Raw genomic sequence first — 26,643 nt, 5'->3', positions numbered from 1 at the left:
AATATGAATTCTGAAGTTGAAAACTATAACTAAATGAAAAATTAACTAAGTGGCTTCAACAACATATTTGAACTAACAGAAGAAAGAGTCAGCTAACTTGAAGATAAGTCAATTGAGATTACCCAGGCTGAGAAACAGAAAGAGGGATGAAGAAAAATGAGCATCTCAAAGACCTGTGGGGTATCACTAAGTATACAAACATACACATAGTGGGAGTTCCAGAAAGAGAAGAGAAAAAGGGGCAGAAAAAATATTTGAAGAAATAATAGCTGAACACTTCCCAAATTTATTTTAAAACATTAACCTATGCATTCAAGAAGCTCAAAAAACTCTAAATAGACTAAACTTAAGGGCAGTCACACCTACACACTTCGTCGTCAAGTTTTCAAAAGACAAAGAAGGAATTTTGAAAACAGCAAGAAAAAAGCAACTCATCCTATACAAAGGATCCTCAATAAATTTAACAGTTGACTGCTTATCAGAAACCACGAAGGCCAGAAGCAGTGGGATAACATTTTCAGATAAAAACTGAGAGAGTTTGCTGCTAGCAGACCTTCTTTGCAAGAAATACTAAAGGGGCACCTGGGTATTAAGCATTTGACTCTTGGTTTTGGCTCAGGTCATGATCTCACGGTTTGTGAGTCCTCAAAAACCCTGTGGGGCTCCCTGCTGACGGTACAGAGCCCGCTTGGGATTCTCTCTCTCCCTCTCACTCTGCCCCTTCCCTGCTGTGCTCTCTCATTCTCTCTCTCTTTCTGAAAATAAATAAACTTAAAAAAATACTAAAGGGAGTTCCTATAGTTTATTTTATGTATGTATGTATTTATAGAGATAATGAGCAGGGGAGTGGAGCAAAGGGAGAGAGAGAGAGAGAGAGAGAGAATCGTAAGCAGGCTCTGCACTCAGTGTGGAGCTCCATATGGGACTCGATCCCACAAACCTTGGACCATAACCTGAGCAAAAATCAACAGTTGGACACTCAACCAACTGAGCCACGAGGCACCCCTAAAAGGAGTTCTTGTGGTTTAAATGAAAGGACATTAGATAGTAACTCAAATCCACCCAAATAAATAAAAAACACTGGTAAATGTAAACACAAAGGTAAATACAGAGATAATATAGATGTCAGTTTTTTTCTTTTTGATAATAATTTTCTTCTACCTAATTGAAAAACCAATTGCATAAAGCAATAATTATAAAACTGTGCTAATAGGTTTATAATGTATAAAGATGTAATTTGTATGACAATAATAGCAAAAAGAAGTGAAAAACAACAGTACTAAAATTTTGTGTACTATTGACATTTAGTTGATATTAATCAAAACCATATTGTTTTAAGGTAAAATGTTAATTGTAATCGCCAAGACACCCACTAAGAAAATAATTTTTTTTAAAAAGGAAATGAGGGGCACCTGGGTGGCTCAATCGGTTGAGCGTCCAACTCTTGATTTCAGCTCAGGTCATGATCTCACAGTTTCATATGTTCAAACCCCACATCGGGCTCTGCACTGACAGCATGGAGCCTGATTGGGATTCTCCCTCTCTCTTTGCCCCTCCCCCACTCATGCTCTCTCTGTCTCTCTCAAAAAAATAAACATAAAAAAATTTTTTTTTTAATTTTTTTTTTTGACATTTATTTATTTTTGAGACAGAGAGAGACAGAGCATGAACGGGGGAGGGGCAGAGAGAGAGGGAGACACAGAATCGGAAGCAGGCTCCAGGCTCAGAGCCATCAGCCCAGAGCCTGACGCGGGGCTCGAACTCACGGACCGCGAGATCGTGACCTGAGCCGAAGTCGGACGCTCAACCGACTGAGCCACCCAGGCGCCCCCCCAAAAAATTTTTTTTAATAAAAAGGAGAAGTGCCTGGGTGGCTCAGTTGGTTAAGTGTCTGACTTCAGCTCAGGTCAAGATCTCACAGCTCTTGAGTTTGAGCGCTGTGACCTAACAATTATAAACATATATGCACCCAATATAAGAGCACACAAAATTCATAGAAAAAAAATCTGTTTTGTATTGAGCAAAACCTACCCCCATTGCTTTTACTTGTTGGTCTTATTTCTGCCATCTAGAGCCTCACACAAAGTAGATCTAATCCCTATGTGACTTGAGAGCTGTTCAGATATTTGAAGACAACTCTCATGTCTTTTCTCACTTAATTTTTTTTATATGACCCTCATCCTTTCTTCCTTTCTTCCTTCCTTCCTTCCTTCCTTCCTTCCTTCCTTCCTTCTTTCTTTCTTTCCTTCCAATTTGGTTATGTTCTATAATAAAGAAAGTTACTGCAGTGTTAAGAGTGGAACCTACTTTCATAGACTTGCAGAGTTGGAAGGAAACTAAAATTATTTTTTTCACAAACCTCTAATTTTATAGATGAGTAAATGGGAGCCCAAGCTGGTTAGATCCAATTGAACTGATTAATGGCAGACCAACATCCATAATCTAGACTTCCAAACTCTCTTCTAATGCTTGTTGTAACATTTTCCTTGTATGATCCTTTTCCCCACTTTGGGTACTAAGAAGCGTTTCTGGCTTTGGATGAGTGAGCAGCTTTATAACTTTTCTTTCTCCCACTTTCTTCAGTAGAATTTGGCACCCTTCATCTCAAATTTGCCATAGAAGAAAAAAAGCTAAAAGTAATGGAAGGAACTACACTGAGCACTAAAAAACATAGGTGCTCATGTTTTTTTGGTCACTAACCAACTTCTGAGATCTTGGTTAAGTCACTTCAAAAGTAATAAGGATTATTATCTGGGTGCCTGGGTGGCTCAGTCCGTTGGTCATCTGACTCTTGATTTCAGCTCAGGTCATGATCTCACTGTTGGTGGGATCAAGCCCCCTGTCAGACTCTACACTGACACAGCCCCAATCCTGCTTGAGATTCTCTCTCTCCCTCCCTCTCTACCCCTACCCTGCTGGCACACAGGCCTTTTCTCCCTCTCTCTCAAAAATAAATAAATAAACATTAAAAAAAATTCTTATCTATTCAGTAACTACTGTTTACCAGGCACTGTGTTAGAAACTTTACCCACAAGCCTCTATATTTGTGTTCAAATTTGTCTCCTTTCTTGTCTATAAAATAAACAGGATGTATTACATGTTGCCCACTGACTCATCCAGTTCCAGAATTGAGTGATTGTGAGGGGCTATCTTTATTAGGATATTCTTATAGTTCCTGAGGCTCCACCTTATTTCCCTCTTTCCTATTTCTTAGCTGGCAGTGTGAGCTTGCTGTTGAATAATTGCTCCAGACATATCACTATAGTGAGTCCATGGGCTGTGGCTTCTCACCCTCTACCTTCCCAAAGGGCTTTCCATTTTCTGTAGGAATTGACGTTACTCTTACTGGCCCATTTCAGCGTTTCCAGGGTTGTATTCTCTGCCCTTTTCTCTCTTTAGATTCTCCTCATAGGCCTTTATTTCACTCTGATGACTTCTTACTTCACCTGAGGGCTCAGAGAAGTCAACTTAGAAAAGGTCACTCAACTTATATCAAAGTCGCTGACTTGGCAGCTGCTGACATCATTGCCTTTGTTATTTCTATGATTCCTGTCTCTAAAAGTCCACTTGTTCTAAGTTTTTCACACTTGTTTAAGACCTACCTCAAGCCCTGTCTTTTCTATCATCACCTCACTCTGGCCAAGTGCTCTGCCCTCTCAATTTACCCTGCATGTGTTGTCTGCACTACCCACACAGCAGGTGCCGCCTTGGGACTTCTGCCTTGGGAGCCTCTATGGTCTAGTGGTTATGAATGTGGGGTCTGGAGTCAGTGAGCCAAAGGATGAATCTCAGCGCTACTACTTATTAGCTGTGAAACCTTGGGAAAATGACTTAACCTCTCTGGGCCTCAGTTTCCTCAACTGCAAACTGGAAATGCTAATAGCACATACCTCATAGGGTTTTTGTGAGGATATATGTGTAAAGACAAGTAGAGTGGTGCCTAACCCAGGAGAGAAGTACCCAATAAATTGATTCCATCTCCAGATCTGGGGATGAACCCTCATTGGCTTAAGCTGATCAACAGAATCCCATCTGTCTTGCCAAAGTGATTGAGTTAGGGATGAGTACATGAACTTGACTGGTCCAGAGGAACTTTCAGGACTGTAGTTTGATGATGTGGTCTCAAAATTGAGAGCAGAACAGCTGGAGCCATTTTTTTTCTGCTAGCAGGAAGCCAGCCCAAGAACAAAGCTGACACCTACAATACGGCAGAGCTAAGAAAGCCAAAGAGAACTGGAACCACAGTTCTGATCTCCTGAGGTGCCTCAACCTCTTGAATTTTCCATTGCTCCAGGCAATTAAAAAAGTTACTATTCAGGGGCGCCTAGGTGGCTCAGTCGGTTGAGTGTCCGACTTTGGCTCAGATCATGATCTCGCCCTTTGTGGGTTTGAGCCCCACATCAAGTTCTGTGCTGACAGCTCAGAGCCTGGAGCCTGCTTCGGATTCTGTGTCTCCCCCTCTCTCTGCCCCTCCCCTGCTTGTCCTCGGTCTCTCTCTCTCAAAAATAAAATAAACATTAAAAAATTTAGTATTCAAGATACTTTATTAGTTTCTTTAAAAAATCATTTGCAACTAAAAATATCTTAATTGATACTCCACATTATTATTATTACCTTCCCATGCATATTCAACCCTTTGTCATGAGATTATAATGTCATTTGGAACAGAAACTAACTTACTAAGCACCATGTTGCCGTGCCACTGGGCACGGTGCTGTCACATCACAGGTTCTCATTCACTTAGGATTTATGCCATGATATTTGCTCTCCCTGGTATTTCTGGACTTTGAGCATCTATGAGGCAGAAAGAGACAGTGGCCAGAATCCCCAGCAGAATGATTCCCTGTTGCTTCTTCATCTTCTTACTGCACCATAATAATAAGAAAGTAAATTACTTCATAGATTAGCTAAAGCTAATCTTACTACACTCTAGGCATTATATACACAGAATGATCTTTCTTCCTCTCAGTCACCCATGGCTGCTTTTACTGATGCTTGGCGAAGTTATTTAAGCATGTAGTTCACACATTTTCTACATATCATCCTTTGGGATCCTGCATTCAAATGACTGTATCCACGTCTTTAAGTTCCCATTCCACCTCACAGAAAACAAAACTGGAAATCAGAGACAATACATAATGGGTGTGGCTTACATGTGAAAAATGATGTAGAGCTCTGTGTCAGATGCACGCTGAAAAATGCTTACGACTGGGGCACCTGGCTGGCTCAGTCAGTAGAGCATGCAACTCTTGATCTCAAGGTCGGGAGTTCAAGCCGCATGCTGGGCGTGGAGCCTACTTCAAAGAAACATGAGCTTGGGGTGCCTGGGTGGCTCAGTCAGTTAAGCATCCGACTTCGGCTCAGGTCATGATCTTACTGTTTGTGAGTTTGAGCCCTGTGTCGGACTCTGTGCTGACAGCTCAGAGCCTGGAGCCTGCTTTGGATTCTGTGTCTCCTCTCTCTGCCCCTCCCCCACTTGTGCTCGCGGCTCTCTCTCCCTCTCTCTCTCTCTCTCAAAAATAAATAAATGTAAAAAATATTTAAAAAAAAACATGAACTTGGGACTGATATCAAGAGATGGATAAATAAATGCACATTAACTTCAAAGAAATATCCAAGGTACATATGATTCATTTTTTAAAAATAATTTCTTCCAACGTTTTCAGATAACCCATCACCTGCTCAATCACATCAGAGATCTTTACTTTTGGGTATATTTTTCTTTTGAATATGAGTTTAAAAATCTAAATAGGACCATGCCAAACAGACTATTTTGTAACTTGATTTTTTTTTTTGTAATTAACAATAATCTCAGGAGTCTTTCTATGCCAGTACATACAGATGTACTTCATTCATTATAAATGGTTTTCAATAGCAAGAATGTATCAGAATATAACCACTTCTTACAATTAATAAGCATTTGAGAACTCCCTCACTAATTTTTTGCTTTTATAAAAAATGTTCCATCCAGCATCATTGTACTTTGCTTCTTTATTTGTTGAGGTATCCATGGGAGGAGAAAAATCTTGGGGTCTTGATGTTATAAATTAAGTGGTCTGAGATAGAAAATGAACATCTTGGGGTAACTGGGAGGCTCCATTGGTTCAGCACCCAACTCTTGATTTTGGCTTAGGTCATGTTCTCATGGTTCCTGAGATCGATCCCCATCTGACTCTGTGCTGAGAGCTCTGAGCCTGCTTGGGATTCTCTCCTCTCCCTCTCTCTCCCTGCCCCTCCCTCTCTTGGGCTGTCACTCTCTCTCTCTGTCAAAATAAATAAATAAATAAACATTTAAAAAAAAAGAAAATGAACATCTTGAGGTTCCTATCTTCAGCAACCTTATAGTCTATAGGGGACCAGACACATGCATACATAATTTTCACATTAATATAAGGGAGAGGGAGATGGGGTCACCTCAATGTTATTGGAGTGCAGGAAAACAGAAAGTAAAAGGTTTGGTCAGGTGGATGAATGACAAGGTGGCATGGAGGAGGTGGCCCTGAAGTCTGGGTTTGGAGGATAAGAAGGTTCTGAGGTTTGGTCTGCTTGTCTTCCTCTCATCGCCTGGCAATGTGCCTGTTATTTGTCTGGACTCTTTGTTCGACCATCTGGTTGGATGAACAGTGACAGAGATGGAAGGGAAAGGTGCTCTGGAGAAAGGAGACAAAGCTCAGGAACAAAAGTGGGAACAGGCATGGTGTGCTCAGAGGGCAAAGAACAGGCTGCTGTGGCTGGAGCACCTAGAGTTTTGATTGCCTCAGAGGAGCGAGGGGCTGGACAGAAGTCGGGAGTTATCAAGGGCATGGACTAAAAAGCAGCTGGGAAAGGGGCGCCTGGGTGGCTCAGTCAGCTGAGCATCAGACTTTGGCTCAGGTCATGATCTTATGGTCCGTAAGTTCAAGCCCCGCATCAGGCTCTGTGCTGATAGCTCAGTTCCTGGAGCCTGCTTCAGATTCTGTGTCTCCCTCTCTGTCCCTCTGCCCCTCCCCTGCACATGTTCTGTCTCTCACTGTCTCAAAAATAAATATAAACATTTAAAAAAATTATTTTTAAAAAAAAGCACCCAGGAAGAATTTAGGTTTGCCTGGAAGAAATTTTTCTTCAGGGTGTGGGATGAAGGTTGGATAGAGAATTTCAGGACAGAGGAGACAGCTCTCTGATCGGGATGATAGGAGCCAGAGAGACGGATCGCTGTCATTAAAAGTAGCCCTGCAGCTCCAGGTTTTACTGAGTCTGTTACTATGACTATGCTTCACTTTTGGGGGGTTGTTTCTGCTCTGAATTTAAATGAAATAGCTATGTGGAAGAAAAACTGCAAACTTCTAGAAAAGAAAAAAACCTACCTACTTTCAGCTGCCACTATGTCCACATCCATAAAAATCCCCTCCACTCCCCATGGATTTCAACACGCAGTTTATCTCATTCGTTCCATAAAACATCAGATGCAACATTAATGGCCTCACCCCAAAAAGATAACTGGACAGCCCTCAAACATTCAGCAGCATTCCAAATAACCTTTTGCTGGAGCCGGCCTTCTACGGGGCCGTGTGGATGTCAGACACACACAACGTGAGTCACGCTGACATAGCTGAGATGCCTGGGTTGCGATGGCATCTCAGGGGTACCAATCACAGGCCAGAGAGAAGCCATTGGCTGGAAGAAACAATGCCGGAGTGTTCACATCAATGCAGAAGGAGAACTGGCAATAATGACTGCAGCCAGAGGAAGACGAGGACCCCGAAGCAGGGTGGGCAAATGTTGGGGACGCCGGCCCCACTGGGCAGATGCATTCCAGAGGCTCAGGCCATGGTCACACACCCTCCTTATTCTGGACTCGCACCCAGAAAAATGAAGAAGGCACAGATTTTCCCCCAAACGACTCCTTGAACAGAATGCCTTCCCGTCTTCTAGGGTTCAGAAATTCAGGGTTGATACCAATAGCCCAAATCTAATAAGCCCTTACATCTATCAGGCACGGTGTTAAGGCATCTGGCAGGTAACCCATTTAATTAACTCACAACTCCGGAGTGAGATGATTTTCACAACTCCCGTTTTATGAAGGAGGGAACCGAGGCTAAGAAGGATTAAAAATTTACCCAAATCCCACAGTCAGTATCTGGCAGAGGCGCCACTTGAACCACAGTCTTTCAAAAGCCAAGGCCTGGGCTTCTGACCACTGCGCTCGCAGCCACGTGGCCAGTGCGTGGCATCTGCACCACCCACAGCAGCTGCCCTCCCAGATGGCGGAGCTCTGAGCATTGGGCAAGCAAGACAAATTCTAAGAGGGATTCTTTTTACACTCCTGGTCTCCTGGGGGTCCAGCAGGCTCGTTTAAGGGTGCCGTTCACTCTGCACTGCTTTATTTCAGTGCCGAGCTGTTCGAGTCGCCAGGGGAGGCACGGTGGGAGCAGGGGGAGGGGGTGAGGGTGTGCCGGGTGGACCCGGATGTGGCAGCTCTCAGGAGGGGCTGCAGACTGCAGACACTGTGGCCGGCTCCCGGATTTGCAAGGCCAACTTGCGAGATTCTTCCATCTCCAGCAAGTTTGCTCGTTACTTTTCTGGCCTGGGTCTGTCTTCATTTGTTTTCCTTCTTTTTTTTGTTTTCTTAATTTTTTTGGTGTTTTTATTTATTTTTGAAATAAAAATGGGAAAGCACGAACCAGGGAGGGGCAGAGAGAGGGAGACAGGGGCTCTGTGCTAACAGCAGAGAACCCGATTTGGGGCTCGAACTCACAAACTGTGAGATCCTGACCTGAGCTGAAGTCAGATGCTTAGCCAACTGAGCCACCCAGATGCCCTGTTTTCTTTCTTTCTGTAAAGATTTTTTTTTCCCCTTTATGGTGTAAACCTTTTTCTGGCATTATGTATGCCAAGTACTGGTGCTAAATCATTCACATTAAACCCTCCGTAGGCAGCGTCTCGTTTGGTCCTGTAACAGAATGAAGTAGGTACTGTTATTATTCCTTTCAAATGATGAAGAAACTGACCCTCAGAGAGGTTAAGTGATATCTCCAATGCCTGCCTGATTCCGTGCCCTGAACCCTTAACCTTGATGACGATGTGCTGACAATGAGTTGTGCCCTCACACCGTACAAGGCATCGTTTCAAGTACTTGTCTCGTGGTAACTCATTCAGCCCTCACATCACTGTGATAGGGACCACTATCATCTCTGTCCAATAAATGGGGAAACTGGGCACAGAAATTTGCCTACCCTCACCCAGCCTAGAAGTGGCAGAGCTGGCTGGCATTCTATTTGACTGCTTATATTCTGTGATAAAATAGGAAGGCATCCCCTGGTTTTTGTTTGGCTTTCCACTTGAAATCTCTGGTGATAGCTTGGACGGGGAAGCCAAGGTGCTGAGAACAGAGTCTCCAGGCTGGACTGGAAGAGGGTGCCAGTGACGCTGCATCCCTGCAGCCCCGGGATGGGGGCGGCAGAGACAGCAGCCACAAGCTGGGGGCCCTGCCAGGAAAGGCCACAAAGCCCACTGGTGGGCTGGCACCCCTGTGCTGGGTGGTGCACAGGGACAAGTCGTGGCTTCTAGAAGGCCAGCAGAACATGGTCTTTGGGAGAGGAGAGAACCCAAGGGAAGGGCTGGCGTGACCTCAGCATTCAGATCTGAGAAGGGCTGCCCTGTGGGATAGGGGATGTAGGTAGCAGCCCTCCCAAGAGCCAGGCGAGAAGAAGTAGGTTTCTGTTTAGACGACAGCGAAGACGTTTCAGGAAGAAAGCAGGATACATCCCCAACGGGCCACGGAGCCTGTGCCCAAAGGAGGGGCTTGTAAGAGAGAGGAGATGGTCCACCCTGAAGCTAATCTCTTCATTATCTCTGCCCCTAACCTTCTGAAACCCTATCCATTTTTGGAGTTTTGACTCCACTGTCATTTCCTCCACACAGCCCACCCTGACCACTCCCCACACACTTGTAGAACTCAGTTTCATTCAGGGGACAGAAAGGCTAAGTATTCTGAGGTCTAGGCTAGTCCACGTTCATTCAGAGCAGGGGTCCCTCCCCAGTGGGCTGGGACCAGTCATTCAGGTGACTGATGCCTCAGACACTCTGGAATCCAGCCCAGTCAGTCCTGGGACCTCTTCTCCCAATAAGCCCATTCTCACGGCAAATATGCCCTCTCTGCTGTTCATTTGGACTTGGACGTTGGATGCCTGTCACCTCTCTGGGATGGTGTCTCCTGGTGTTAGCAGCTTCTTGCATACATATGTGCATTTCTCAGGTGCTCCTGCCACACTTATTGAGCACGTACCATATGCTGAGCACTATTGTAATGGCTTTCCAGGGGTTATCTCATTTAACCCTCCCAACAACCCTGGGAGTTGATGTTATGATCACAGCAAGTCACAGAGAAGGAGATAGACACCCAAATCCTCAGCAGCTAAGGAGCAAGCCCTGGCCCAAACACAACATCAAAACCTTGGGCATCAACATCTGGGATTTGTTTCTGACTTGTCCTCAGTAAAAAAAAAGTCAGAGACCTTCTTTGTATCTCTCCTAGCAAGTGTCTTTGCATAGCAGTTGTTCCATAAGTGTTAGCTTATTGACTGTGCAAAGACATTTATCATCTGCTTTTTCCATGTTCGGTGAGTGAAAGTGCTTTTGAGAGGGCAAGAGAGTGTCGAATCCTTGCTAGACAAACTCAGGTACTTCTTGAAGAAGTGACAGATTTGTAGGCAGTGTCCTAGAAAATTGTGTTCGAAGTCATTATAGGAGCTGTGATATAATATAAAATTGATATTTGGTTTTTGTCCCTGGATCCTGACACAGAGTTCTTAACTCCCTTGGAATTTCCTCAGTGAGGGGAGTGATTGGAGCATTCTTTGTTCTAGGAAGACCACTCTTGGTGGCCCCTACGTAGCTTCAGGATGGAGGCCTGTCACCAAAAAGACGCAGGCATGATTAGAATGTTGGAACCTTGAGCTCCTTCCCTCAGCCTCCTGAGAAGGGAGAGGGGCTGGAGATTCAGTCAGTCACCAACGGCCAGTGATTTAATCAGTCATGCCTAGGAGTGGGGAACACCCCGACTCCCTGGAGACAGAAGCTCCCGTGCTCTGGATTCTTCCAGACCTCACCCTATGTGCCTCATCATCTGGCTGTTTATTTGTGTCCTTTATAGTACCCTTTATAATCAACTGGTAATAGTAAGTCAACTGTTCTGGAGTTCTGTGAGCCATTCTAGCAAATGATCAAGCCTGGGGAAGGGTCTTATGGGAACCCCTGAATTTACAGCTGGTCAGTCAGTAGTGCAGTTGGCAACCTGGAACTTGTGACTGGCGTTGGACATAGGGCAGTCCTGCGGGGCTGAGCCCTTAAACCATGGGGTCTGTGCTAACTCTGGGGAGTTAGCATCAGAACTGAATGAATCCTAGGGCACCCAGTCAGTGGGAGAATTTGTTGGTTTTGGGGAAAAGCCCCCACATTTTGTGCCAGAAGAGTTGTGAGTAAACACAGTTCATAGAAGCAAACAGAAAGGGGAAAAGCAATTGGGAATGAGGGGTACAGGGAGACGACCCCATATCAGCATCACCTTGATTAATTGACTCAGCCCATCAAAACCACTTTATTAACTGCCCTTCCCTCTCTGTCTGCCGCTTTTAGGAGAAAACTGGCTCATAACAGGATTGATGTTGAAAATGCACCTTCCAGGGGTGTCTGGGTGGCTCAGTCGGTTAAGTGTCCAACTCCTGATTTCGGCGCAGGTCATGATCTCATGGTCATGAGTTCAAGCCTCGAGTTGGGCTCTGAACTGATGGCAGGGAGCCTGCTTGGGATTCTCCATCTCCCTCTCTCTCTTCCCCTCCAACTTGCACACACACACTCTCTCTCTCTCTCTCAAAATAAATAAAATAAACATTAAAAAGAAAGAAAGAAAGAAAGAAAGAAAGAAAGAAAGAAAGAAAGAAAATGCACTTTCCAGAAAATGCCAAGGCATCAGTGTAGACTTGACTTGATCTCTGCCCAGTCTGTCTACATCTCCAGTCCTGGACAGTTAAGATCTAGTGCCCAGTGGTGACATCAAGTCAGAAGAAGTCTCTGGGGCACCAGGGTGGCTCAGTCGGTTAAGTGTCCGACTTTGACTCAGGTCATGATATCACGGTTCATAAGTTTGATCCCCAATTCAGACTCTGTGCTGACGGCTCGGAGCCTGGAGCCTGCTTCGGATTCTGTGTCTCCCTCTCTTTCTGCCCCTCCCTGTTCATGCTTTCTCTCTCTCTCTCTCTCTCTCTCTCAAAAGTAAATAAACATTTTAAAAAATTAAAAAGAAGAAGAAGAAGAAGCCCCTGAGATCACCATGAAGGTTGCATTCATTTCTCTTGCTAAGATAGGAAAGTAGCCTCTTGGTTGTGAGACTTTTTTTTGTAAGAAGAATTGAAACATAAAAAGGGTTTTTTTGGTGAAGTTCACATCTAGCTCATAAAAATGATGTTTGAAGAACTTCTCCAAACTCTGTATGCTTTGGTCAATTGACCTGTTACTGTAACGAGCAAATCGGAAGCCACAAATAAATTGAGGAAGAAGGTATACTCTTCACCACAAGATTCGTTGCTTATCTAGACACTTTATCATGGTACTTCTTTGTTTCTTTTTAATTGTTTTTTAATGTTTATTTTTGAGAGAGAGAGAGACAGAGTGTGACTAGGGGAGGGGCAGAGAGAGAGGGAGACACAGAATCCGAAGCAGGCTCCAGGCTCTGAGCCATCAGCACAGAGCCTGATGTGGAGCTTGAACTCACAAACCATGAGGTCATGACCTGAGCCAAAACCGGATGCTTAATCCACTGAGCTACCCAGGCACCCCTCGTGGTACTTCTTTAAATTGAGAGCACTTCTGGTACATTTTAAATGCTTTCACTCACTTACAAGTGAGATTTATATATTCGATCCAGAAAATCTGGTGAAGTGTCCTCAATTTTGAAATCCTTAAAAATCTTATCATGTTAAAGCCAAAAGGGGCATTTGTGTCTCTTTTCCTCACTTCAAAGATGAGGAAACAGCAGCCTGGAAAAAATTATATGGCATGGTCACATCGAAAGGCTTTGTCTGTGACAGGCTGTCCAATTTCAAGTTTTTCCCCATTACTGTGCATCTTCCTTGTATCCAACATATCTGTTAGTCCCTGTTTAGGATCCTCTGTTTGGTCCTCAGCTGCTGTCATGGATGCTTAATCATTCCCTGATTCCCCTTTTGTATTTTTTCCCATTTGTTATTGAAAAATTTCAAACATAAAATAGAGAATATAATATAAATAACTCCCATGTGCCCCTCACTCAGCTTCTACAATTATTAACATATGACCAATCTTCTTTTATCTGTACCTTTCCCCAGCTTCCCTTCCTGCACAGATGATTTTAAAGCAAATCTGAACAATCACATAATCTCATCTATAAATACTCCATGTGCAACTGTGTAAGAACCCTCTCATACAAATACCTATATCTGTATCTACAATACAATTATCACAACAAAAATTAACAATAATTCCCTAACAGCATCAAAATTCCACAATTGTCGGTTCACCTCTCTGTCTGCATATGTGTGTCTCTCCTTCTCTTTTGCAATTGATTTGTTAGAATCAGGCTCCAAACAAAGTTGGAAATCAGATTTCAGGTAGCAGGTGGAATGATCAGCTGACCATCCAAAATTCTTTCATTAGAATGTTTGGAAACTAGGGGAAATAAATTGCATACTAAAAATACTTGATAATAATCATGGATCACATTTATGTATGCCTTTACACTTCATAAACTACTTGAGCCATGGAATTTGTGTCAGATAAGGTACACAGGTATCATTTGCCTCAGAGAGAGGAAACTGAGGCCTGGGGGGTTTTACGGGACCTAATTAAAGGTCAACTGAGACCACCCAAATTTCCTGCCTTGGCTCTTCTGACTGCAACAAAATAACATTATAACCATAGAAGCTCATTAACCTTTACAGCAACCTAGGAAGTAAGTGCCTTTATTCTCATTCCACAGATGAAGAATCCCAGGCACAGAGGGGCTGAAACACTTTCTCAAGGTCACCCAGCACCAGCATTTAAACCCAGATCTTTCTGATTCCTGAGCTCAAGCTTGTAACTCCTGTTATATACCAGTATTGCATTGCAAGGCAGCTGTAATCATCAGTGTTGAAAGTTACCTATTGACTTTATCTGTTTTCCCTTTCAGAATTTGGCTTTGATTATGGACTCAAATTCTATTAAAAACAATGTGTACTTTTCAGACATTGCATAAACGTGGATGTGATTTTCCTTTATCTGAAGTTTTACATGACTCCCCGCTAAATAATTAAGAGCTGAAAATAAATCCTAGGCTTTGGACCTGTCTGCCCCAACCCCACACAGCCAATGGCTAGCGACACACAGTCCCCGCCTTGGCCTGGCTGGGCTTAGTCTGTCTTGTGCTTTCAGGAGCAATCAAAGCCCTTTTTAGAAAATATTTCCTGGGCTTCTGTGGCCTTGGGTGGACAGAGTTTTCCACTAGGCTTTTTTTTTTTTTTTTTTTTCCAGCCACACTGGCCCTTAAGAAGATGTTACTCAAGGCTCCACACCTACTTCAAACATTTTTAGGGGCCCTGGCTGGGGCCTCGTGCACGATTGCCAGGAACCCTCCAGAGAGGAGGAGCCCAGCGTTGGGCCTTGCCTTGGTCACAGTGTTTACTGAGAGTTCCAGAGGCCCGCTGTCAGTGTGGCGATTCTTTTTTTCTCACACTTCCCCAAACAGCATACTCTTGTTAGGCAGCTGCTGCTCCCAAGGCCGTCTTTCTGCCCCCGGTTGCTTTTCCCATGTTTGTATCCCTGGTGGGATTTTCTCCCCTTCCTTTTTTTAAGGGCTTTCTCCCTAAGTCTCTCTGTCGCGGAACAGCTGTGCTCTGATATTAGATAGAATGTTTTCTGTGCTCACCACAAGCTTATGAACAAAAGGGTTTTAAGAACCCTGATAAATGAACAAGGTCTCTGGGAAGATGAAATGTTACCAACATTTCAAACAATCACAATCCTTGTGCATCTCTAAAGCTTTGCCCTTTCAAAGCAGTGCTGGGTGGGTATTTGGTTGTGGAGTCTTGTAGACTGGGATTTTTTTTTTTTCCAGTCTCCCCATCGACCTGACATGGGAAAGTCGGTCAGAAGATGGCCCTTCACCGGCATCAAAGCCCCACGCTTGCTTTCCCATCGGCTGATTGTCTCAGAGTGAGGCCCCTCTGGAGAGTTTCAGGGAGTTTGGTCAGCAAGGGGAGCAAGGCAGAGCTTTCTGGCTTCTATTACCTTCCCGGTGCTGTTGAGGCTCTATCCTCATCTGAGGGTACAGACCGTCCCCGACTTACTATGGTTCAACTTACAGTTTTCCAACTTTATGATGGTATGAAAGCCATACCCATTCAGTAGAAACCACACTTTGGATTTTGAATTGCGATCTTTTCCTGGGCTACAGATACGCAGCGTGATGCTCTCTCACAATGCTCGGGGGCAGCAGTGAGCAGGAGCTCCGGGTCACCCACGCTATCACAGGTCAACAACCATTCTGTACCCAGACAGCAATTCTGATTGTCACTTTCACGACAGTATTCAATCAATTACATGAGCTATTCAACACTTTATTTTTAAAGGGGGATTTGTGTTAGATGATCTTGCCCAACTGTAGGCTAAATGTCAGGGTTCTGAGCGCGTTCAAGGTAGGCTAGGCTAACCTGTGATGTTTGGGAGGTTAGGTGTATTAAATGCATTTTCAACTTACTGTATTTTCATCTTATGATGGGGTAACTGGGACACTACCCCATCATAAGTTGAGGCAGACCTGTACTGGAGATCAAGAACACTTAATCAAGAGTAGCCACTCTTGATTATGAGCTACCTGTCAGCAGGTGCTGCGCTGAGCACTGGATATTATCCTATTCCATCTATAAAGCAGTTCTATGAAGTCTATATGTATCACCCCTAACTTTCAAATGAGGACTCTGAGGCTTGAGGACGTTAAGCACTTGGCCCAAGATCATTACAAGCAAGGGGCAGGGTCAGTTTTTAAACCCAGATTTTTGGGACTCCAAAGCCTCTGCTTTCTTTGCCCAAAATGGCATCCCTGAGGTGTCTGGCCAGGGGTGACTGGGGTCTCCTTAGACTGTTCTGATGTCCTCCTACAAGTATTTAGGGCTTTATCCTAAACTGAGGGGCTCTTCCATCTTTAAACTCTTCTCGTTACCCCCATCCCCACATCCCATCTACGCCCTCTGAAGTGTCTTCCTCAATTCCGCATTTTAATACTATCCACACCCTAGGATGCTTGCTCACAGCCCAGTCCGCGGTCCCAGCTCAGACGTTCGCTCCCCAGCCCACGTTTCTTCCTGGTACTGCTTTACATGGGAACAGAAAGGTCAAGGCTTGAAGTAAAATGACAGATGGAAAGAAAAGCCTCTCCCGGCCTGTGGAGCTCCGTGAAATCCTTCATTATGGGATTTCCCTTGTTGGGGCTGCAAGGAGAAGCCTGGAGGCTCACAGCAAAAATCTATAACACATAAAGGCACTGTATACACAGGCATTGCTCATCACAGTGAAAACATCTGACAAGCAGTCCCAAGGGTGGGGGCAGCGGGGTGATGGGAAGGAGGAGGGAGGAGAGGAGAGGAAAGAAAAGAGGAAAATGACCAGCATCATGATTTCATTTCCTGCCTGTTGGCTCTGTGCCTGCTCTCCTCACAGAGATCTGAAGAGGTCTTTTAAAAATTCAGCCGGAAAGATTTAGGCTAGACCAAAGAACATCAAAGCCACCTGAGCCTAGAGACTCAGTTATAGACCATTAAGGTATCTCCTTCTCTGGCAGTCTTTGACACTGGGTCCAGGCTCAACATTTGGGGGTATTTAGGGATGGGCCGGCACAGAGGCAGGGGCATGGACTCCACGGTTTTGGTCCTGTGGATTCAGGAAAGAGTAGTCATGGGTTGCCTTGAGGGGCATTGTCTTCCCAAGCTGGCATGGTGTGAAATCAGTAAGCCCATACAAGAAACTCAGGAGGCACCTATGGGGCAAAGCCCCCAAACTCCCATCTCTAGCCATACGAGGTACACACCTTTTCCTCTTCTGCCATCATTCTTCCCCATCTTTTCTAATTTCCCATATTCTTTGAAGCTTCCCATTACCCCTAGGGAAAAACCCAGACAATGCATCTCTCCTTCTGGGATTTTCATGTTGATGAAGAAAAAGACTTCCCCCAGGACACAAAGTTAATCATAAATCACATGTTTCTAGCAAACTTGGGAGGGGTTTCATTCTTGGGGGGAGAAGGAGGGCAGGTTCCTGGGCCCAGACATGGTGAGGCTGCCCAGTCCCAAGAGTCAGCTGCCTTCCCTCCGCTGCTCCAGTGCACCCTAAATGGGACACCTCCAGGTTCTTTTATGCAAGGGCAGGCTCTGAAAAGAGCAAAGACCTTTTTGCAGCCATCTCAGGGAGTAGTCTGTGCCACCTGGTGAAGGCGTGGTGGTGGCGATGTGGAACGTGGAAGATTCCCCTGGTTCCAGTTGAGCCATGGGACCTCGGACAAGTTATTCCCTCTGGTCTCTGTTTCTCCTTTGGCCCAAAGGGGTTACGTTTGAATTATCCTGCTTGGGAAGTCATGAGGATCAAGGGAAATAAAATTCGGGAAGTTCTTTGAAAGGTTGAAAGTGACATTTAAGTGACTGTTGTTATTCAGGATTTCAGTGAGAGGAGAAATAGGAACCCAAGGCAGGCCACCCCACCCCTTCTGCCCGAATTTGCCAAGCCTCTGTAGTGGCAGTGGCCATGCCCCGCTGGGAGCCGTGGGAGGAGAGGGCTCCAGAAGCCAGCAGTAGTTGGAACTGCGGCTGGCCGGGCCTGCTCCAAACCCCAGGAAAATCAGAGTTTCTGTGGAAACTTAAGCTGTGCCTGCTGGACCAGACTGGGATGGGGGTGGGGGCTGCACTCTGCCAAATGGTGGGCAACCAGTGGAGTGACAGCTGGAGGGTAGAGGGCTGGAGGGCGCGGGAGCCCTTCTCCTGCCAGCCTGTGCTAGGCCGGACCGCTGCCTGCCCGCGGCGTAGGCAAAGCCTGGGGGCTCTGAGCGGGGGCAGGGTGAGGCTGGGGAGCCTGTGTGTGGGATGCTGGAGAGGTCTGGGGCCAGCCGGCAGGGCATACGGTGGTGTGCATTGCCCATTGAAACCAGAAGGAGGACTGAGTCCGGCCTGGCAGTCCCTGCCTGGCCTTTACAGGAGGAGGTTTCCTGCTCTGCTCGAATCATATGAAAGCCCAGGGGCTCACCTGCTGCTCTTGATGTACAAAGACCCCCTGTATCCCAACCCCCTGACTCTCACTCTCCTTCCCCAACACACATTCTGCCCCCCACTTCACACACACATACAGTCCCACCCTCAGGAGGACACCCAAACGGAGAGTACTTTCCCGTTTGCCCCTGTGGGCACTTGTGCGTGTCCGTTTGCTCTCCGTCCTCCCCATTGCCTGGCCACCCGGCAGAGCAAGATGGCTCACAGTGCGCAGCCAGTGACACGGGGTCGACAGAAAAGTCTGCCTGAGGTGTGACTGCTGTCACTCAGTGCTCTGGGATTTCGGGGTCAGCCCTCGGGACACAGTGCTGTCCTGCAAGACACCCGCTATCAGTTTTTATAGGCTGGCCCCTGACATGAACTGGCCTCTCGTAAAAGAGTCCATGACCCTTTCTGCAGGACACGACATTTTAAGACCCATTTAAATAGCACATAACATGGTTTTAAAAACTAAAAGGTACAGTTATTTCTACACGTGGAAGTTGAACCAATGTCACTGGTGTCACTGGCCCAAGGAGTCCCCAGGACTTCGTTCCCTCCCCCACTCCTCCCCCTACCCCCACGGCTGGTCTTGGGAGAGTGATTCAGCCTCTCTGGGCCTCAGCTTTTTCATCCTGGAAAGGAGGGGGAGTGGGCCAGGTTTCCCTCCAGAAGGACAACTCAGTAATAACAGGAGGAATTATGCTAACATTATTATAGTTATGATATATAGGATGCAGGGGCATCTGAGTGGCTCAGTCGGTTTAAGTGTTCAACCCTTGACTTCGACTCAGGTCATGATCTCACGGTTCATGAGATTGAGCCCCATGTCAGACCCTGCGCTGACAGTGGGGAGCCTGCTTGAGATTCTTTCTCTCCCTCTCTCTCCCTCTCTCTCTGCCCCTCCTCTGCTCACTTGCTCACTCTCAAAATAAATAAACTTTCAATAAATAAATATACATATATATGATATCATATAATATATAGGATACCATACATCCTTCATTTTTTGTCTTCTAATCTTCACCAAACAAATGTACAATTTTCGTTGGTAAAGGCTTCACTCTCAATTCCTTTTCTGTATCAGTCACTTCATTCAAGTTTTACCGAAACGCTTGTACTGCCAGCACGGCCTCCAAGCCCCCCGAGTCTCCTGAGCCCTGCTTTCCTGGAATATTGCATCTGCCTGAAGGTGCCCCTCTCTGCTGCTGCCACCTTCCCCCATTGGTTCTTCTGACACTGACGCTCCCCGACCCTGAAACCGCACAGCCTTGTCAACGAAGCCCAGGAGACCTGTCACAGGCTAGCATTTAGATGCAGTCTACTAAATCACCGGTGTTTCTTACTGGTGGTAGCTGTTGTTTTCCTGCCTTTTTTACAGATGAGCAAAGGAATTCGCTCGTGGGAACCTGCTCCAAAGCTTGTGCCTTTTCCTTCTGCCCACACGGTCTCCTTCTCCTGCCTCATTCCTACCACTTCTCACTTCCCTTTACCTAATTATTCCTGCACCTTGAGGGATCTGTGACATTTAAAGCCTCTGGGTTTTTGTTTTGTTTTGTTTTTTACAGGGTGTTCCTTCTGGCTAGTGTGATACTTACATGTCTGCCCAGGAAACTCCTATTCAGGTTCCAGATTCTTGCTCAAGCATTTCATCCTTTGTGAAATCTTCCCAGACCTCCTGAAAGTTGTTCCTTCCTCTGGTTAACACTGTCTTTTCATCCTGCTGTTAGTCTGTCCTATTATGAGGTTGCCATTGAATGATGTGTCTGCCTCCTCTAGGGACCAGTGAGCACTTCAGGGTAGGGACCAGGTTTTATTTGTTATGGATTCCCTTAGTCCAGGCACAGTGCCCGGGCTAACATGAATTGAACAGTTTTTCGAGATGCTAAGTACTTTACGCAGACTTTTTTTTTTTTCTTGATGTTTATTTATTTTTGAGAGAAAAGAGATAGCCAGCAGGAGGAGGGGTAGAGGCAGAGGGAGACAGAACCCAAGCAGGCTCCGTGCTGTCAGCACAGTGCCAAACGCAGGGCTTGAACTCACAAATTGTAGATCTTGCCCTGAGCCGAAATCAAGAGTCGGACGCTTAACTGACGGAGCCACCCAGGCACCCCTACGTGGGCTTTCTTATTTAACTTTCCTATAACTCTATAAGATATCATTTCCCCCCTGCCTTTTCCAGTTGAGGAAATTGAGAGGGAGGAAGGTTATAATCGGGTTGTGGTGGTACCAGGGGATTTGTTCTGAAGCTGGGTTTCTCTATGCATTGTTTTTACTTTATACTGTGTGTTTGAGGAGCGGCTATCACAGACTAAAGCTCTCCCTTGGTGTCACTCAGCCACTCTTTGGTGCCATTTCTAGAGGGGAAGTTAAGTCATTTGCCCAAGATCACAGAGTCAGGACTTGAACCCTGGGTAGTTGCTGGACAAGACCTGAGATGGTTGCCAGGAAGCAGTTAGTGAGAAGTCATTAGGTAATGAGTCATTAGCATGGGGTTTACAAGAAGAAACCCATAGGACTTATTTTTTTTTCTAGCTTATAGGTTAATAGGGGAAGTAAGTCATTAAAATGTACACAATGACACACACAAAAAGGACACGCCTGGCAGGTGCATAAAATAGGAATTGGGCAGAAGTTTCTGTGTTGAGGAGCTGTTGTGTGAAGGGAGCTGAGAAGGTAGATGATTTCTGGGTAAAGGGGAACATGACTCAAAATTCTGATGAAGAGGAAGAGATACGCTGTTGTGTTAAGCTGCAGCCTGCCTACCATGTGGGTCCCCTTTTCTTCATCTGCATAAAGTGGGGGTTGGATTTAATGGTCTCAGAGTCCCCTTCCAGCATTGATACCTTATGACTCTGGTTTTGTTTTCAAAGCAGAGGAAATATTAAACAGATACAGACAGCACTTAGAGTCTCTGCAATTCCTGTGACTTTTTAAAAACTTCTCAGAGAACAGCCTCTCAGACATTTCCATGTAGCTGTCTGTTTTGAGACTTGTCTGTGGCCAGATCTCATCAGGAATCAGCTTTCCTTCATCCTTGCCCAGGGACTGTATGGGTTTTCATAGTCAATAGTCAGGAAAATCAGCTGCAGGAAGAGGGGGAAAAAAATCATAAAGTTCTCCAGAGACGAACAGAACTGGTTTCAGGTTCTTCGTGATTTTGCATTATCCGGGCCAGTTCGTTCTTATGGTAGTGTGGATAATCCACCACTTTTATCTAGGAGTTGTGGGTAATCTGACAGATGATAGAGGGAAAGTCAGGTGTGTCTCCGGCAGGTGAGTGCTTCCCTTCTCAAGGAAGCATGGAGAGCTGAATCCGCGGCTCTTTTCTTGCTCTTGCCCAGAGTCAGAAGGCCAGCATATTGCACAGGGTGGTGGTGGGGAGTCTAGTCACTTCCCAGAAGCCAGCCCACCCCACCCCCTTTGGAGAGTAAGAGGGAGATGAATGTAATGGTTTTGGTTCCAAGCCCAACCAAGGCTGCACTGGGGCGAAGGTTACCAGTGCTCAGAGTCTAGGGGAGTAGCAGCTGCCTGGGAAACCCATGGAGCTGCCAAGCGCCTTCCATTCGAGGATCCCAGCAGCACTTGGGGGGGGGGGGGAAGGCCCAGAAAGAATGGGGGAAGGGGCGGCATGGGGGATGCTGGAAAAGGCTGCTGATAAGAGCAAGCTTTGCTGAAGCTCTGGGAGCAGTGACTTCTGAGTGGGAAAGAGGGAGGCAGGTGGGAGGTGGTGACCATGGACTGTGCCCCTGAACACCGCCTAATAGATGGTCAATGCCACAAGAGTCCTCATGGCCGGCTGCGGGAGACCTTCCTACAGAGGAAATAGTTTTAAACATTAGTGTAACAGATTTGTTTGTGCCAGGTACAGATGGCTTACAACTAACTTTATGTGTGTTGTGCTGTAAAATTTGGAGGGCGCCTGGGTGGCTCAGTCAGTTAAGTGTCTGGCTCTTGATTTTGGCTCAGGTTATGATCTCACGGTTCCTGGGGTTGAGCCTGCCGTGGGGCTCTGCGTTGACAGTATGGAGCCTACTTGGGATTCTGTTTCCCTCTTTCTCTACCTCTCCCCCTCCTCTCAAAATAAACTAATAAAAACCTAAAAACTGAAATAAACTAAAATAAAAATTGTGGGGGGTAAACTTGGAGCCCATCTTTACAAGGGTAATGAAGAAGATTCCAAAAAGGGAACATGTGCATGCTCATGATCTTCCCATTTCTGCTCTCACTCCTGCCTCTGTCTCTTCTTCCTCTGGGCAGGGAAAGCAGAGCAATGGGCTATGGAGGACGAGGGGCAGGAAGAGGGCCTGGGTGGGTTAACAGCCATGTCTGGACTTGCTCCCTCTCCTCTTTTGGGTCTACTGAGCCTCCTGGGATTCCACAACTCAGTCCTCTTGCCCATTTGGGGAGCTAGGTGACCTTTCCCAAGGACTGGGCCAGCCAGTTTCTCCCAGCCCAGACTCCTCCTCCTGAGGCCAGATGCTCCTTCCATTGGACAGGCTAATTCATATGATCCCTGCTTAATCTCATGGTTCCCGAGATCCAATATCACACCCTCACACAGTGGTGGCTTCACCTAGCTTAAGGGAAAGACAATCCATTTGGGATGTTCTGATTCAGAGTATGGGCAAATAAGAAAGCTCTAATTTTCTAACATAAAGAAAATGCTACTGACCACTCTCCTCCACCTGCAGCGTAGGAGGTGCCAAGAGTCTCTTCTGGGTTCAGTGCTGGAGATGGGGATGAGGGGAACAGAAAAAGTGGCAAGCATCCATGCTCCCCATAGCTCATAGTCTCTTGCCAGACACAGATGTAAAAGTAGCAATAATACTGGGGAGTAAAGGTGGCTCTTAAAATATAGACAACGCGGGGCGGGCAGGGATTTCACACCATCCAATAAATGGCCAGAGGAATCAGGAAAGCTTGGAAGGGAATTTGATTCAGAATTCAGAGAATAAGATTTTGGTAGGGAGAGATGGGGGTTGGCACTGCTAGTGGTAGGAATATTTGAGCAAAGACATTGGGAGCAGGAAATACTGTGTGTAAGGAAGGTATGTGTTATGTTTGACCAAACCACAGATGTTTGGGGCAAGTGGGTGATTACAGCCAGCATCCAGATGAGAGTTGATGGAGATATAGGGGGCTCCAGCCAAAGTATAGAGGGCCCTAGTTTCACCGTACAGATTTTGGATTTTATTTTCTAGGCCCTATGGACCCACTGAGTGTCATGGGTTTGAACACAACTGTCAGCAGTTGTTCATACCTTCCGATCTACAAGACAACTGCCTAGAGCCAGGAACTCAGCCTGGTCAAAGTTAACCAGCTCAGGTGAGTAATGATCTTGTGACTACAACTGTCTTCATTAGCTCCATGCTGTAAAGAGCCCCGTTGAGAAGCAGGCATGGATACACTTGGAGTGGAGGAGCAAGATGGCTGGCAGAACCAAAAAGTACCTTGAACTTCTGCTAAGCCAGACTGAGGTCCAGAAGCAACTCAGTAATTCAGTGTAGTGAGAAGAACAGTAGAACCCAAGGCTCAGGATACCCAGGCTCCTGCTGGTTCTGCCACGAATGAGGTAAGTATGTTTATTTATTTATTTATTTATTTATTTATTTATTTATTTTGAGAGAGAGAGAGAGAGAGAGAGAGAGAGAGAGAGACGGAGAGAGAGGGCAGAGAAAGAGAATCCCAAACAAGCTCTGCACCATCAGCGCTGAGCCCAATGTGGGACTAGAACTCACCAACTGTGAGATCGTGACCTGAGCTTAGATCAAGAGTCAGATGCTTAACTGACTGAGCCACCCAGGTGTCCCGGTAAGTATGTTTAGATGGGCAATTCATTCAACACACAAGTACTGAGCACATATCGCATGCCAGGCACTGGACTAGACATGGAAATCCAAAAGGAGCAGGACCCAGTCCCCATCCTCAGACTGCTCTCATCTAGACAGATAAATTGGTTGTATTTTTTTAAGTTTGTTTGTTTGTTTGTTTGTTTAGAGAGATTGAGCAGGGGATGGGCAGAGAGAAAGGGAGAGAGAGAGAATCCAAAGCAGACTCCACACTGCCAGTGTGGAGCCAGACGCAGGGCCCGAACCACGAATCGTGAGATCATGACCTGAGCCAAAAGCAAGAATCGGACGCTTAGCTAAGATACCCAGGCGCCCCAAGATTATTTCAATACAGTGTTATAAATGTGCTTCTATTCCTTCCACCCTCGCTGTCTGTGACCCCTTATTCTGTACCTCTGTTTCTACAAACCAGACCTAGATGATGGCCAGGTTGCTGGGCCACCAGGCGCAACTCCCTGGGCTTTCTTGCCTCCAACTGAGAGAAAATGCAGATGACCCCAGGCACCCTGTTTCCTGAACTCCTTTGGTTCACAGGCATCTTCCCTGCACAGACACAAGGAACCTGGTTCTTGCTCCTCGCTGGGAATCGGAATTTGAACAGAAGCTGTCAGGAAGGAGTGTGCAGCATACAAGTGGATGCATTCCATGCACATGCCGGAAAAGGCCTTGATTCCCCCTATAGCTCTTATCCCCTGGCCTGGCCTGAAAAGGGGAGTCTTGCTGTGACTTTTCTCAAAGATTATGGCTGCTTTCCAGATACATGGACTCCCAAGGGTCAAGGAAAATCCCATTGCTTTAATGAGGGGCCAGGACACACAGACCCCAGCAGAACAGACAGTGCCTTGGGCTCAAAAAAAAAAAAAAAAAAAAACAGACAGGCTCTGTAACAAGAAAAGTACCCAAGACCCAGGGCAGAAGTCTACCACCCAGCCTCCCTGACTCTGTCTTGCTGTTTGCTGCCTCCCAGGCCGCATTCCTAATGCAAACCAGATTCTACCTCACTGCCGCTCTGTTTGCCTTTGCTCCTTCCCACTCTTGGGGTCTGCACATGGGCTAGTCATCACCTTGGAAGCTCCAGACCCTTCTGTCCATCCCTGTATCTCCTGGCAAAACCCAACTTCCAAGAAGCTTTCTGGACTGATCCTTGGTGATACCACTCAGTACTCACACTCTTTGGCCTCCCTTTACCTGGTGTTGCCTCTCAGTGTCCCATTCTGTGCTATGTGACTGGCAAGGGGACTGACAGCCCCATTAACTAGGACAATGTTACCCCCCTGGGGTACACATTTATGGGAGTGCACAAGCTATATGGTGATGGGAAGAAAATGGGAAACTTCTATTTATTTAAAAACCACCATTGTAAAGCAAAAGTTTTCAGTTAATACTGTATCAGCATTGGTTCATTAATTGGGACAAATCTACCACACTAAGTTAAGATTTAATAATAGGGGAAACTGGGTATGGGGTATATGCAAACTCTCTGAGCCACCTTTACAAATTCTCCATTAATCTAAACTTTTTCTCATATAAAAAATGTATTTAAAAATATCCTTTTCATAGTCATATTGTACATATGTTTTATGATGTATACAATGTTTCCATAGAAGTACAATGTAGTTAAAACATAGGTTCAGCTGCATGATAGCAGGACTCAACTACATAGAAGTATCTGGAAGCCAGTACCTCCCATCTCCTGGGTGAAGTATCTTCTCCATCAGGCTTTTCCCAGAGACCTAGGCTCCTTCTCTCCTGTCTCCTCACCATTACTAGATCTGATCCTACTCCATGGAGTTCAAGATGGCTTAGCTACCAAATCCACACTCCAGCAGGCAGCATGGGGGAAGTGAGCAAGAGGGGGCAGGTTCCAGAATTTATACATCGCTTCCCCTGAAACTCCCTTGGCCAGAACTTAATCCAAACAGGTATGTCTAGCTGCTTGGGCATGAAAAATGTAGTCTTCATTTTGGATGGCTATATGTCTAAAATTTAGGGGTTTTAATATTGTAGAGGAAAGGAAAAAGGATAATGGGAAGCAAGTAGCATTCTTTGCCACAAGTGACGATTTTATTTCACTTATGACTTAGAAATAGTTAGATGTGGGGCACCTGGGTGGCTCAGTCGGTTAAGCATCCAACTTTGGCTCAGGTCATGATCTCACAGTTCGTGGATTCGAGCCCCATACGGGGCTCTGTGCTGACAGTGTGGAGCCTGCTTGGGATTCTCTCTCTCCCTCTCTCTCTGCCCCTTCGCTGCCCATGCCCACTCTCTCTCTAAGAAAATAAAATAAAATAAATAAATAGTTAGATGTGCATATATTGAAGATACCACTCAATTTTTAAAAAATGATATGGGCTTACAATCAAGCAAATTTAGGCTGCCAGTTTAGGACACTAGAAAAGGGACAGGTGCGCCTGGTGGCTCAGTCGGTTAGGCGGCCGACTTCATCTCAGGTCATGATCTCTCGGTTTGTGAGTTCAAGCCCCACGTGGGGCTCTGTGCTGACAGCTTAG

The 26,643-nt window shown here is 45.8% G+C and overlaps 1 long non-coding RNA gene across 4 annotated transcripts in view; it reads left to right on the top strand.

Annotated features, from left to right (window-relative positions):
- Positions 1 to 26,643, top strand: part of LOC123591186 — a 66,339-nt gene that overhangs the window by 17,133 nt on the left and 22,563 nt on the right. For all 4 annotated transcript variants that reach the window (XR_006709156.1, XR_006709155.1, XR_006709153.1 and 1 more), the window contains exon 2: positions 23,486 to 23,609. This is a non-coding gene — a long non-coding RNA (uncharacterized LOC123591186). The remainder of the gene's footprint in view (positions 1 to 23,485; positions 23,610 to 26,643) is intronic.

The sequence above is a fragment of the Leopardus geoffroyi genome, chromosome B4 (assembly GCF_018350155.1).
Source record: "Leopardus geoffroyi isolate Oge1 chromosome B4, O.geoffroyi_Oge1_pat1.0, whole genome shotgun sequence".
Taxonomy (NCBI): Eukaryota; Metazoa; Chordata; class Mammalia; order Carnivora; family Felidae; genus Leopardus; species Leopardus geoffroyi.
This window is presented reverse-complemented; position numbering and strand designations above follow the sequence as displayed.